General features: G+C 39.1%; 1 long non-coding RNA gene across 1 annotated transcript; it reads left to right on the forward strand.

Annotated features, from left to right (window-relative positions):
* The first annotated feature begins 6,652 nt into the window (after positions 1 to 6,652).
* LOC144446671 (uncharacterized) lies at positions 6,653 to 10,462 on the forward strand. Its single transcript, XR_013481971.1, has 3 exons — positions 6,653 to 6,760; positions 9,167 to 9,218; positions 9,700 to 10,462. It is a non-coding gene; the product is annotated as an uncharacterized LOC144446671 (long non-coding RNA).
* Positions 10,463 to 11,824: the final 1,362 nt, after the last annotated feature.

The following is an 11,824-nucleotide window of genomic DNA, read 5'->3' on the forward strand; positions in this document are numbered from 1 at the left end:
GAAGCTACTACTTACCCTGGTGGTGAACGGCCATTGATATTTGTACCTTACAAATTTTGGTACTATAGTAGTAGAGTAACACTGTATAACAACTGCCGCTGAGGGCAGAATTTACATTTCTGACTTACCGTCCCGTGAGATTATTAATTAATTATGCAAATTTCGTTAATATTCATTATAAGATGTTTACCAAAACCTAACATGTCGTTCATTTTCTCATAAGGAAGATATGAACCAAGTTTCATTTGAGTTGATTCCACCGTTTTAGAGAAAACGGTAATGGAGAGATATACGGAGACAATGCCATTTCATGAAACTTCCCCTTCCGCGAAGTTACGGGTGACAGTGAAGAGCAATGAAACCTGTGTGTATGCATGGGTGTATTATTGTCTCAATAATCAATCCATGGTGTATGTCAGACTTTCTTGATTAACCAGTGTAACATTAAACACGCCATGAAAACATGACCAATTCATGTATCATCGCGAAAAATCATGCATATCGGTTATTTTACATAGACATGGTTTACCGGTGGTTTGTTTATTTTAATTTATAAGGTGTATTGCAAGAGGAAATTCAGTGTTCAGACACAAATGCTTGAAATAGCACGTACGTCAACGACATCGAAAGTGATATGCCATGCCCATCCCCCCCCCCCCCAAAAAAAAAGAAGAAAAAAAAATATTGGGCCGCGTGTATGATATCTAAAGCATCGGTACGGTACCGCCCCTTCCTTCGACTGCTGTTTCAGAAAATTGTTTCGTGACGTGTCTAGTTTCTTTGCGTTTCGTTGACGAGTTTGAAAATTGTCATAGGTGATACTGTATCGTGTGCCCACATGTACACACCTTGTGATCGGTCTTGGGTGACGTGTCATTTCACTTGACACACCATAAACATGTCGTATGTATTTGAACCGGATACACGAGGTCGATATATTCTCTATAGTGATGGGATAAATTTGAGTACCTATATAGAGTGACCAGAATCATTAATTACGGTTGATTGCACAAATGCGGGCAGAAGCCCAATGTGGCTATGCAAAGCATGGACTTTTTATTTTATTTTGCCAGCGACTGTGATTGTCAAAATGTACCTACAAGTTACAGTGTATATGATGCCAGTGTACAAATCGCACGTCATAATATATATAGGCTATAACTGATTTATTGTCAAGTCGAGCATCAACACTTTGTGGGAGAGATGGTTGAGTATGCATACACAAAGGTTTGGTATCAATATCTGGGATTCAGGCGTTTTTAGCATATTTTGGCAACAAACAATTACATCATAATGTCATTTCATGTCATATCTGAATATCTAGTGGGAGCTATACGTACATGTATTGACACGACAAAGTAGTCGGAACTGTACACGAATGGCTCAATATGAAATAAAAGTAACCACCAAGAACTATAAAGTTATTACAGATTGTATCCCTTTAAACAAAGTAACCACCAAAGACCATCAAGTTACAGACTGTATCCCTTTAAACAAAGTAACCACCAATGACCATAAAGTTACAGACTGTGTCCCTTTAAACAAAGTAACCACCAATGACCATAAAGTTACAGACTGTGTCCCTTTTCAACAGTAGTAGCCACCAATGACCATAACGTTACAGACTGTGTCCCTTTAAACAAAGTGACAACCCTAGGACCATAAAGTTACAGACTGTGCCCCTTTAATAAACAAAGTAACCACCAAAGACCATAAAGTTACAGACTATGTCCCTTTCAACAAATTATAACCGCTAAATCTTAAAGTTACAGACTATGCCCCTTTCATTACATTAGCTTCACGGCTATGATATATTTACATAAACGTTGGCCTCGTCACCCTATAGGTAGACTGTCTGCTAGTCTATGTTGTAACTGTACGTTTGGCGAGAGACCGTAGAAAATCGAGCCCAACGTATAGCAACTAGACTGTCAGCCCAGGCTGTTAAAAGTTTTCCATCACGTGACTACAATTGGCACAGACGCCCCGAACCCTGAAGAACGTTAGTTGTTACTACTGGTATATGTAGCCGTGTCTTTACCAAAACCCTAATGTGAAATCTAATGGGGCAAAGAACCATGTGATGTTGTATGCGAGTAAAGGTATCTTGTGATGTAGGCAAGGGGTATCTTGCTGTGTCCCTGTGACGGATGATTCAAGGGTACCATGTATAAATATACTAGGGCGGCTTGCATTCTGTGAGAAATGGGCATGACTGTTCCTCCAAGTTCAACAGTTCAAGGCAAACATCAATAACGATGCCGATGATTTTAAAAGTGTCACCATAATTCAACGATTGTGAATTTCACTTTTGAAAGAGAAACCCAATCATCCGCAAGGACAATGGATGTGACGGCAACTAAGGAAGTTGACTGACAATTCATCACTGTCGCTAGTTTCTTTGTGATCATCTCGCAGCAACCCACTTCATTCTCATATTTAGGATAGCTTAGACTCAATCAATGGAACGTAGTTCCCTACTGAGATCGGATAAACTTATCTAGAGTGGGTTTACAATGTAAGGAAACAATCGGTAGTGCGTTGACCCCGTAAATTGATCCCGTAGATGTAAATCTTAAACCAACGTGTCCAAGGCTTACACTTTTAAAATTTCATTTATTTTCTCTTGGTGTTTTAGCTGTGTTTCTTTTAAACGCGGGAAGCTTTTTTTTACAGTACCCAAGTACTCGTAATATATTTCAAACGTGGGAAGCGTTTATACAATTTCCATTGTGTCACATGAAACATACACTACCGCCACTTTTCAGGTGCAACCAACGGTCGGATTTATGGTTTTCATCATTATATGTTGTTTCAGACCAAAAATGATGTTTTTAAATAGAATCACTCCTCCCCGAAAAATGTTGGGAGGGTGTTTAGCTGTTCTTATGCACCCTCCCATTTGTTGTGAAGGATATCAGCCCTCCCTCCCAACCACTGGGTTTCAACTTGTCCGCCAGCCCACTCCCCACCCAATATTGTGAATGATTTCCCCACGGCACTCCCCACCAGAAAACGTTCGTGCTTTTCAAAATACCAACAATTTATTTTGCCCTCTTGTCCTCGAAATGTGTGGTTACAATCCTCCTGTAGATACAAATTGAAGGCAGACGTGATTCATTTGCACTTAAAATGCAACCCTGTATTGACCCATAGATGACAACATGTTTGAAGTTCTTAAACTTCTACAAACAAAATGACAATCAACAGCAACCTTGTAATAACTTCACTGTGATCGACCCAAAAAATGACAACAATTTTGTATAGTAGGGGTTACAGTGTACCGAGGTCACTGGTTGAAGCCATGCTTAGTCAAAATTTGACACTTCACCAGTTTGTTCACGTCGGAATCACGGGATCACATTGTTCAGTGTCACACCCAGAGACTCTGGTCACACCTTAACTAGAACTGTAAACCACTTGCGACAAAAATTCCTAATTCTCATTGTGTGAAAACCTTCCTTACCAGTTGGTCAACCAACCAGTCATGAGAAAAAAATCATGAAGATTTACCACCTTATGTTACTTTCATGACACGTACGTGTTGCTATTCGGTTATAATAGACACCTACATTGAAATAATGTATCCCACGCTTACGGTGTTTGAGGTACAGAACTTGCCATATATGGACTTTGATGAAACGGCTGAAAGCCAATCAAAATCCCCGCTCATATACTGCCATGGCTATTACCAGCTTTACCGTCCTTCCTTTTTATCTGTATCAAGAAAAAAAATTATATATGCCTTGAGGCTATGATAAGTGGAATGTGACCATATTTTTGGTATGTTCAAAAATTGTAATAATTCGTCTATTCAATGCGACGCTTTTGTGGAACTTGAACATAGGCATGGGGACAGTGTTCATATTCTCGGATCATCGACTCACATCAACACAGAGATTAGTAAATTCACGTTAGTCGCTTTGTTTCGTTGCTTTTGTAACTGTTTGTAATAACAGTGTTAAACATGTTATTGATTATCACAGCTATTTTGTGCTCTTCTTTCTACTACAGGTTGAAAATAAACTTTTGATGTCGCTATGGTGATACTGTCCCACCGACAAAAGCTTAGGATAGACTGTCTCGTTTTTCTTGGTTTCTGAAACCATGGCAGCATAATGTTTGTGTTCATTTTATGCGTGCAAGGCGTTGCAATGGATATATCACTCATGGTTTTCTTTCTTCAAGGGTTTTTTTCAGAACACTATAGTATAGTAGTTCATATGAAGAACTCTTTAGTATTGTAAAAGGATCGGTTTTTAAGTCTTTTACTTGCTAAATATGAATATTACAATTGAAACCAGTTCACGTGAAATAGAACATCGTTTGACGGGACAAAAATGAAATCAATCACAACGTGCGTCTTCATCAGAGAACCGCATCTTGAACGCACCCCCTATCCCCGAAAAATCAAATCATGAATAACAACAGGGACGGTGTTGCGATTTACAGAGCCAACGTGGGAAAAAGCTATATTCAACAGGTCAAACCTATTGCCTATAGTTTAAAACATGACGTCGACTGTTTAATGCAGTTTCATCTGAGCAACAGATAAATCATTGGACTGGGTAGACTTTGTGTTGCCATACTACCCTTTCAGACGATAGTAGGATATGTGATTGGCATCGTAATGACAGTAAATTTCACAAGACATAGCGGGAGTACCATCGAGTCATTACCATTCATAGCCTTAGCGAGGTCACACCTGTGTGACCTGGTGAGCTATGTTCCAGTTTGTTGGTAACACTATATACGTTAGGATTAACTTCTAAGAGTGAATATAATAGAATTCACGATAACATACATAAACTATATCTGCAGTGTACATGGAACACTTCACGTCACATGCACACATGGATGTGGTGGTGGGGGGGGGGGTATGTCTTTGTTTAAATGAGAAAGATACCCACATGGATGTGGTATCTGCTGCGGGCAGGGACGTCTTTGTTTACATGAGAGAATAAGAGAGAGAGAGAGAGAGAGAGAGAGAGAGAGAGAGAGAGAGAGAGAGAGAGAGAGAGAGAGAGAGAGAGAGAGAGAGAGAGAGAGAGAGAGAGAGAGAGAGAGAGAGAGAGAGAGAGAGCGAGCGCTTAGGTGAGTATAATTGCATACATAACATAACGTTTGCTGTCATAGTACTAATCTTTTGTATTAAAAGCGTGTTTTCACAAAGGTAGTCCTCACTAAAACGGTTCTCAATAAGATGGTGAGAACAATCAAATGAATGAGTTTTTCAGACACAGGGAAGTTAATATTGTAAAAAGGAACAACTTAAAACGAACAAAAATGTGACTTGTCACATCCTATCTATGTTTCACAACACGCCATGGTCCAGCAACTGTAGAATGACCACTAGCCAAGCCATCGCCTTGTCACGGTGTTTACCGAGTGGTACAGTCAGTTTCTGTAACTGGTACTTTTAATACTTAGTTCAACCTATATATAGAATCACATCATCATTTTTTCTACATTTGATAGCTGCTACTAGTATTATGCGGACACATAAATCTTGGCTGAAACACTGTTTACTTCTGTAGTATAGATGGTAGAGATACCTCTTCCCCCTCTCTCTCTCTCTCCCCCCCTCCCCCCCCCTCTCTCTCTCTCTCTCTCTCTCTCTCTCTCTCTCTCTCTCTCCATGTATGCGAAAACCAAGCAGGCAGAACAAAAATCAGTTAAACCTTCAACAAATGACACTTTAAACAAGGCAACGGTTAAAAGGCCTTTAAATTCCACACCCTACTCAGCTGAAATACCTGTGCATGATAAATCATACATGCCCTATATATGCCGCACATTTGTGAAAACCATGTAAACACCACAACTAACATGGTGTAGTGATTCTATTGAAATAAATCTGTGACGATGTCATTGTCTATGCGACATACATTTTGTAAAAAGTCATTCTTTAATTATATCTTATTAAATTTATAACTGCATATAGGTGTTCAAGACGTAAAAAGAAAGTGAAACATTAATGACCAACCAAAATGATCGTTATTTATGCCTAACTCCCAAACACAGCACTCATCTTTACATATTCGTGAAAACTGTCAGTGCCTCTCCCTCGATCTGTCTGCATGTCTGCATGTCTGTCTGTCTGTCTGGCTAGCTGTGAGTCTCATGTTGTATATCCCTCTCCCACTCTGCCTCTGTGACTGACTGACTGACTGACTGTATGTATATTTGTTTGTCTATCTCCCCTCCCCTCACACAGCATCCAAGGTGGGATGAAAAAGCGTTGCCTTGACAAATTTAATGCTTCGATCTTTCTTTTTAAGTTTTTACTGTTAACGAGAGCCTGGTATATCTCATTGTCTACTCCCTCTGAGCCTATTCTTTTCTTTCCATGCAGTTCGGATACATTCCTACCCCTGGACTCCACAGCAGCTGCGTTGCCATTCATACAATGAATCCTTTGTCAAATGCAAGACAAAACTCCCAAAATTACCAAGTGAGTCATTTTCACCAATTAGCCTTCAGCATATACCGATATCCGGTTCAGTGGTTGAGGGGGCGGGTATTACTAGTATAGTCACATGTCATTAATGCATTGCTCCACTCATAACTTTTCCCTTTTAAGGAAGCACACACGTATGTATATGGTAAAAAGTTTTTTTTCATGCAAATTAAGTCATATACATAACTGGTAGCTGATACGGTTACTACATTTAGTCCACTTGCTTGCAGTTGGTAGTGTAACATCTGTTGATCTGAATTCTTAATTTTTGGGTATTTTTTAACCAATTCAACAAACAAGGTAAGTTGTCGTATTTTCCCATTTCTTCGGACTCATGCCTTAACGAGCACTATTTCCTTTGTTTCTTCAACAAAGTGTAGTTTCGAGTTCTTGGTTTTGTTTCTCCTCTTTTTTCACCCGTTGCTCTCCCTAGCCCACAGGCATTTGTTTCCCGAGTTATGTCTCAGAATGTTTCTATCAGAATACAATAAAATGTCGATAATATCGTTAATATTGACGTATTTAGCCAACTATATATGAAAGGGGTAAAATTACATTTGTTTCTGTGATCGCGCAGGTTCACTCACTGCGAAAGAAGACAGTGAGTGAAACTGCGCGATCACAGAAACAAATGTAATTTTACCCCTTTCATATATAGTTGGCTAAATAAATATTAATGATATTATCGACATTTTATTGTATTCTGATAGAAATATTCTGAGACATAACTCGGGAAACAAATACCTGTGCCCTAGCCGGCGTCTCTGTACGCAATTGTCATGGGCGTTGTCGCCAGTCTGTCAGTATTATATAAGTCATGTTTTATTTGTCATTTCAAAAACATATGTGCCGCTTACATGTTTAATTTGAGCAATTAATAGCGCTAAATTTCTACCTCCTCCTTCAGAACACACACACACACACACACACACACACACACACACACACACACACACACACACACAGACACACGTCACGAGGCTGTGTCTTTATCAAAGCGAACCATCAGGTGGCAATTCCTTCCTGTAACTACTACATGTAGTACTAGTGGTGAAGCACTTATTCTCTGTACATTGATTTACAAAACCATTAGATCGGCAGATTCCCTTTGTGTGACCAAGGCCATGCACAGCAAACAAATTCACTTCTTACTTACTTACTTACAATTGAAAGAGCCACGTAAAGAGTTATATATAGTTTTGCATGTGAATTGAAACTTGATCTCCATGACGCAAAAATGCGGAACTCCCGCTTTTATACATTTCACTTCCGTTTCGATTTGGATTGAAGGGTAAACTTTTGATATAAAGTCAAATTTGCGATATTCTATTTACTATACTATGCGTTTTGTGTACTTTGTTTTGACTTTGATTAGGTTGGTCAAAGTTTCTGGGTGTGTTATATGGTAGATACCTTGTGATGCATAAAAAGTATTTATACATCATACACCCCGTGATCACCCGAAAGTGACGTAATAAATTGTATCCACATAACGTTACAATACAATCTGAGACCGAGAACATGGTATGAAAATCAAAAATCACATATATAAAATCGGACCGATTAAAAGAACATTTCTGTGCTCACGGCGTCAACTTTCAGCTTAGTCACTAGACTAGTGCCACGTGACCTGGAAATCGTTTTGACAGCGAATAATGCATGTTCAGAATCCTGAGTTAGAATTGCCTGGCAGTGAAAATTGTTGTTTTGTGTGGCTAATTTTTAAAACCTGTATTTAGCTGATACGGGGAGTCTAGTCAACAATTCGCCACACCCTAAAGGTGCAACATCCGTGTCTAGTGTGATGTAGAAACACGTGATTGCGCCAGTCAGGTACAGCTTTGCATTTCCTTTCAAATCGGATATCCGTCACCTTGAAACCCTTTTATAGCATCGTATTATAGTCTGCCTTCTGTACATTACCAAGGCAAATGACATTCATCCCTATAGTCCTTCATGGGTAAGATTGATCTCAATGGCACGGTGTTCAAACATCACATCCATGGAGAAGTTTCAACAATTCAAGGACTTGTAAAAGCATAATTAGTGGGTATTCTAGGACGAGGGATGCCTACATGTTTATTCTGTTATCGATACTAGTATATCGCAAGTATAACCGAGAGACCGGTATGAAAATGCTCGGGTATATTTTCGTGATCATCTTTTCGTGTCTGGGACTACATGGGTAGATGTAACTCGAACAAAGCTAGTACTAGTATATACTACTCACAACTTGTCGTATTTCTAGCTGCATATTATTTAGATTTTATCTCCAACTTGTGCGCCAGAATGTGTATTTTTTGGTGTATGCACACGAAGGACAAAGACATTCCATTTATGAGTTCGAGTACACAAGTTTTAGTGAGAGATCGAATACGCGTCACTAACTCGTTAGAATTCGACTCAAACAAAAAAATAACCGAATAGTTACTTTCGCCGTAGGTGGCGTTTTCAGGTGAATATCATCGATGATGCGACAACAGTGTGCGACTGGTTGCAACTGTGCCGTCGCGTTGTCTGTTCAATGCAGCTGGCGTTGCCCATTCTTTCTTTTGTTTTCATATCATCTGCAGTTTTTTTTTATTCAACTCTGATTGCATTATCATGTTAATTTCTCTTACAGTTGTAAAACGTGTGCACAAATACACGTACTTCTTTTCATTCTTTTTCCGTGTTTTTAATTTCTGTTGTCTTCTTTTTACCCAGATGAACAAAATCCTGGCCATTGCTTTGCTTGTCGTCCTTGCTGTAGCATACGGTAAGTGTCGTGTCCACCAACATTAACAAAGCCCCTCAACAGTTCTAATGTTTTCATTAGCCTCTGATAGCGAATGTTCACATCTGTGAAAAAATTTGAAAATTGAACCACACTGAACAGGTCTCGAAAAGCAAAAATAGACCCTCGAGCTGTTATCTAGTATTTACAATGAAGAATATGTATTTTTTTTAGTTGATCAAAAAACACACTGCTCATCTTGGTAGTTATTGGAGAATTTTAGAAATCTTTAGACATATAAGAACGTCGTGCGTGTCACTCCGCCCTCACCAGCCCCCTCTCTGGGAGGAGTTGACCGATTTGTGAGGAAACCCGCCCGTCACGGCACACCTTACAGCCTAAGAAATCCTGTGTGTCGATAAGTTTTATACTTAGCCTCAATTCAATATCATGCCAGTTATTCGTTTATCTCTCAGAGACACATATTTGCATAATTTTCTCTTTCTTATTACGTTCTTATAAGTAACTGCTGTAACTACGGACGGCCCAACGGACGCAACAACAACTGCAGAGGAATCTACAGCTGCACCTGAACCTGAGGCCACTACTGTCGATGGTGGCGCTGCTCTAACCTACTCCTTGGTTTTGACCGCCGTAGCTGCTCTCTTTGCTGTCCGGTATTAAAGAAGGGAGTTTGATTGGTCAACTGTGGTTTGAATACCCGGATGATGGACAGTGTCTCGTGAAAGGTGACTCTCCAATACCGATGCAGAGTGGCTTTGACTTGTCTTCTAGATCTGTTCTCGATGTCATAAATGATGGTCTATCCTAATGTATAAAAGTCGGCAACGAGAACTCATGTGACAACATTCCAGTCTGTCTTCATTTGACACTTTGCGTCATAATAATGACTATAAGCGTATTCGGTTAATTTACTATTATACTAATCTTCGAATATCAGACCAACTTCTATCTAATTTCAAAATAAGTTCATTGCATAGCAATGTAACCAAAAACCAAACTAGAGCACCCTCAACGACTTGACTCGTTTGTTCACCAGTTTAACAGTTAAACGTGACCCTTGAAGAGAAATGAAGGCAGTGATGTCATCGGGATGACGTCACAATCATCCATTTCACGAGATATCACTTACGCTGGATCCTCGGAGGTACATAGACTATCAGCTTTGCTAAGTAATATTACTGACTTCTGAAGTTCGAATATTGTATTTACTAATTGTAACTCTTTCATATTCAGAATTACAGTAAAATAAATAATATTGACAATGTGGAATTGAATATTTGTCTGATTAATTGATTCAGCTATACCAAACTTGTTGTTACTACTGTCCCCCACTTTACTTTCTAGAAATTCTTCAAACAGCTGGGTCGATAAATATATGTATCTATTCAATGCTATAATGTCTTCGTCCTGGGAAATCACCCTCCTAGGAATCAACTGGAGATATATATGTCAATATACAGCGCCCCCAACGGTTGAACAATCTGTAATCACGGGTCTCTAGGTATAGAATCCTTGGAGTCGGACCTGCTACGCATACAGCGAAAAACATCCCTAGAAGTGAATGATAGTTTGGAACTTTGGTAACACACCCATCTAATATTGGTCCAAGCACGGGTGAGGGTATTACATGTATTATTTCAAATACCGAGGCACGGTAGTGTAACAACAACCGCATTCTTCTCTGCCACATTCTTCATATATTTCTTGATATGTGTATATCTAGACTGTCAAGTCATTCTAATTTTTTGTAATATATTTTTGAAAGCTACAGTTAAGTACTTTAGTTGGTGAAATAAAATAAGGCAGCAAAATAAGAATAAGTTATTCGTGTCCGGACCTACGCCCTGTGAAAGTACTCAAGGACACGCTTGGAAAGATTACCAACAATGACGGTAAAATCATTATAACGTACCAGTTTTATGCAAGTACACAGTCTGCTAGGCGTACACAGATCTACACCGATGCGATGGTCCACCACGATGTACACAGATGCACTTATAAAGTGCGCCACCAACGGCAGTGATCAGTTAACGAGAGTGCACCACCAACGGCAGCTTTCATCTGTTTTTATTTTGAAAGAAAGTGTTGGGGGTAAATCTGACCACAAGGCGCCCAGGCTTAGTTATGTTTATGAAAACAATCAAACAAAAATAAACGAACAAAAAGTAAATAAATACCGACAAGCATCATCAACAACAGAGTAATTACAAATCATTATCAACAAGAATTACTATATGTTTTCCTATATGTGAAATGGTCACAATTGTACATACCCCACAAGGGATGTGCGTGATCCCTACCAAACACTAGTAGTATATTTTCCAAGTCGTATAATTATTGCCAAATTTCACATATGATCAGTAAAAAATATTTTTCTAGAACAAACATGCTTAGATCTAACATATTTACCAGGTGCAATTGATGTCATTGCCAAAGGGAAGGCAATTCTGACGATTTCTAAGCATTACCAAATTGTATTGAAAAATCTTGTTAGATGTTCATAATTTCTGGGTACTACTACTAGACTTGGCCAATTTAAATATCTGGAACTCACAAGATTTAACCTTGCAAGGAAAAGCATTACTTGTTAGATATCATGGCACTTAGAAAAAGCACATTGTTCA

This window comes from Glandiceps talaboti, chromosome 15 (assembly GCF_964340395.1).
Source record: "Glandiceps talaboti chromosome 15, keGlaTala1.1, whole genome shotgun sequence".
NCBI lineage: Eukaryota > Metazoa > Hemichordata > Enteropneusta > Spengelidae > Glandiceps > Glandiceps talaboti.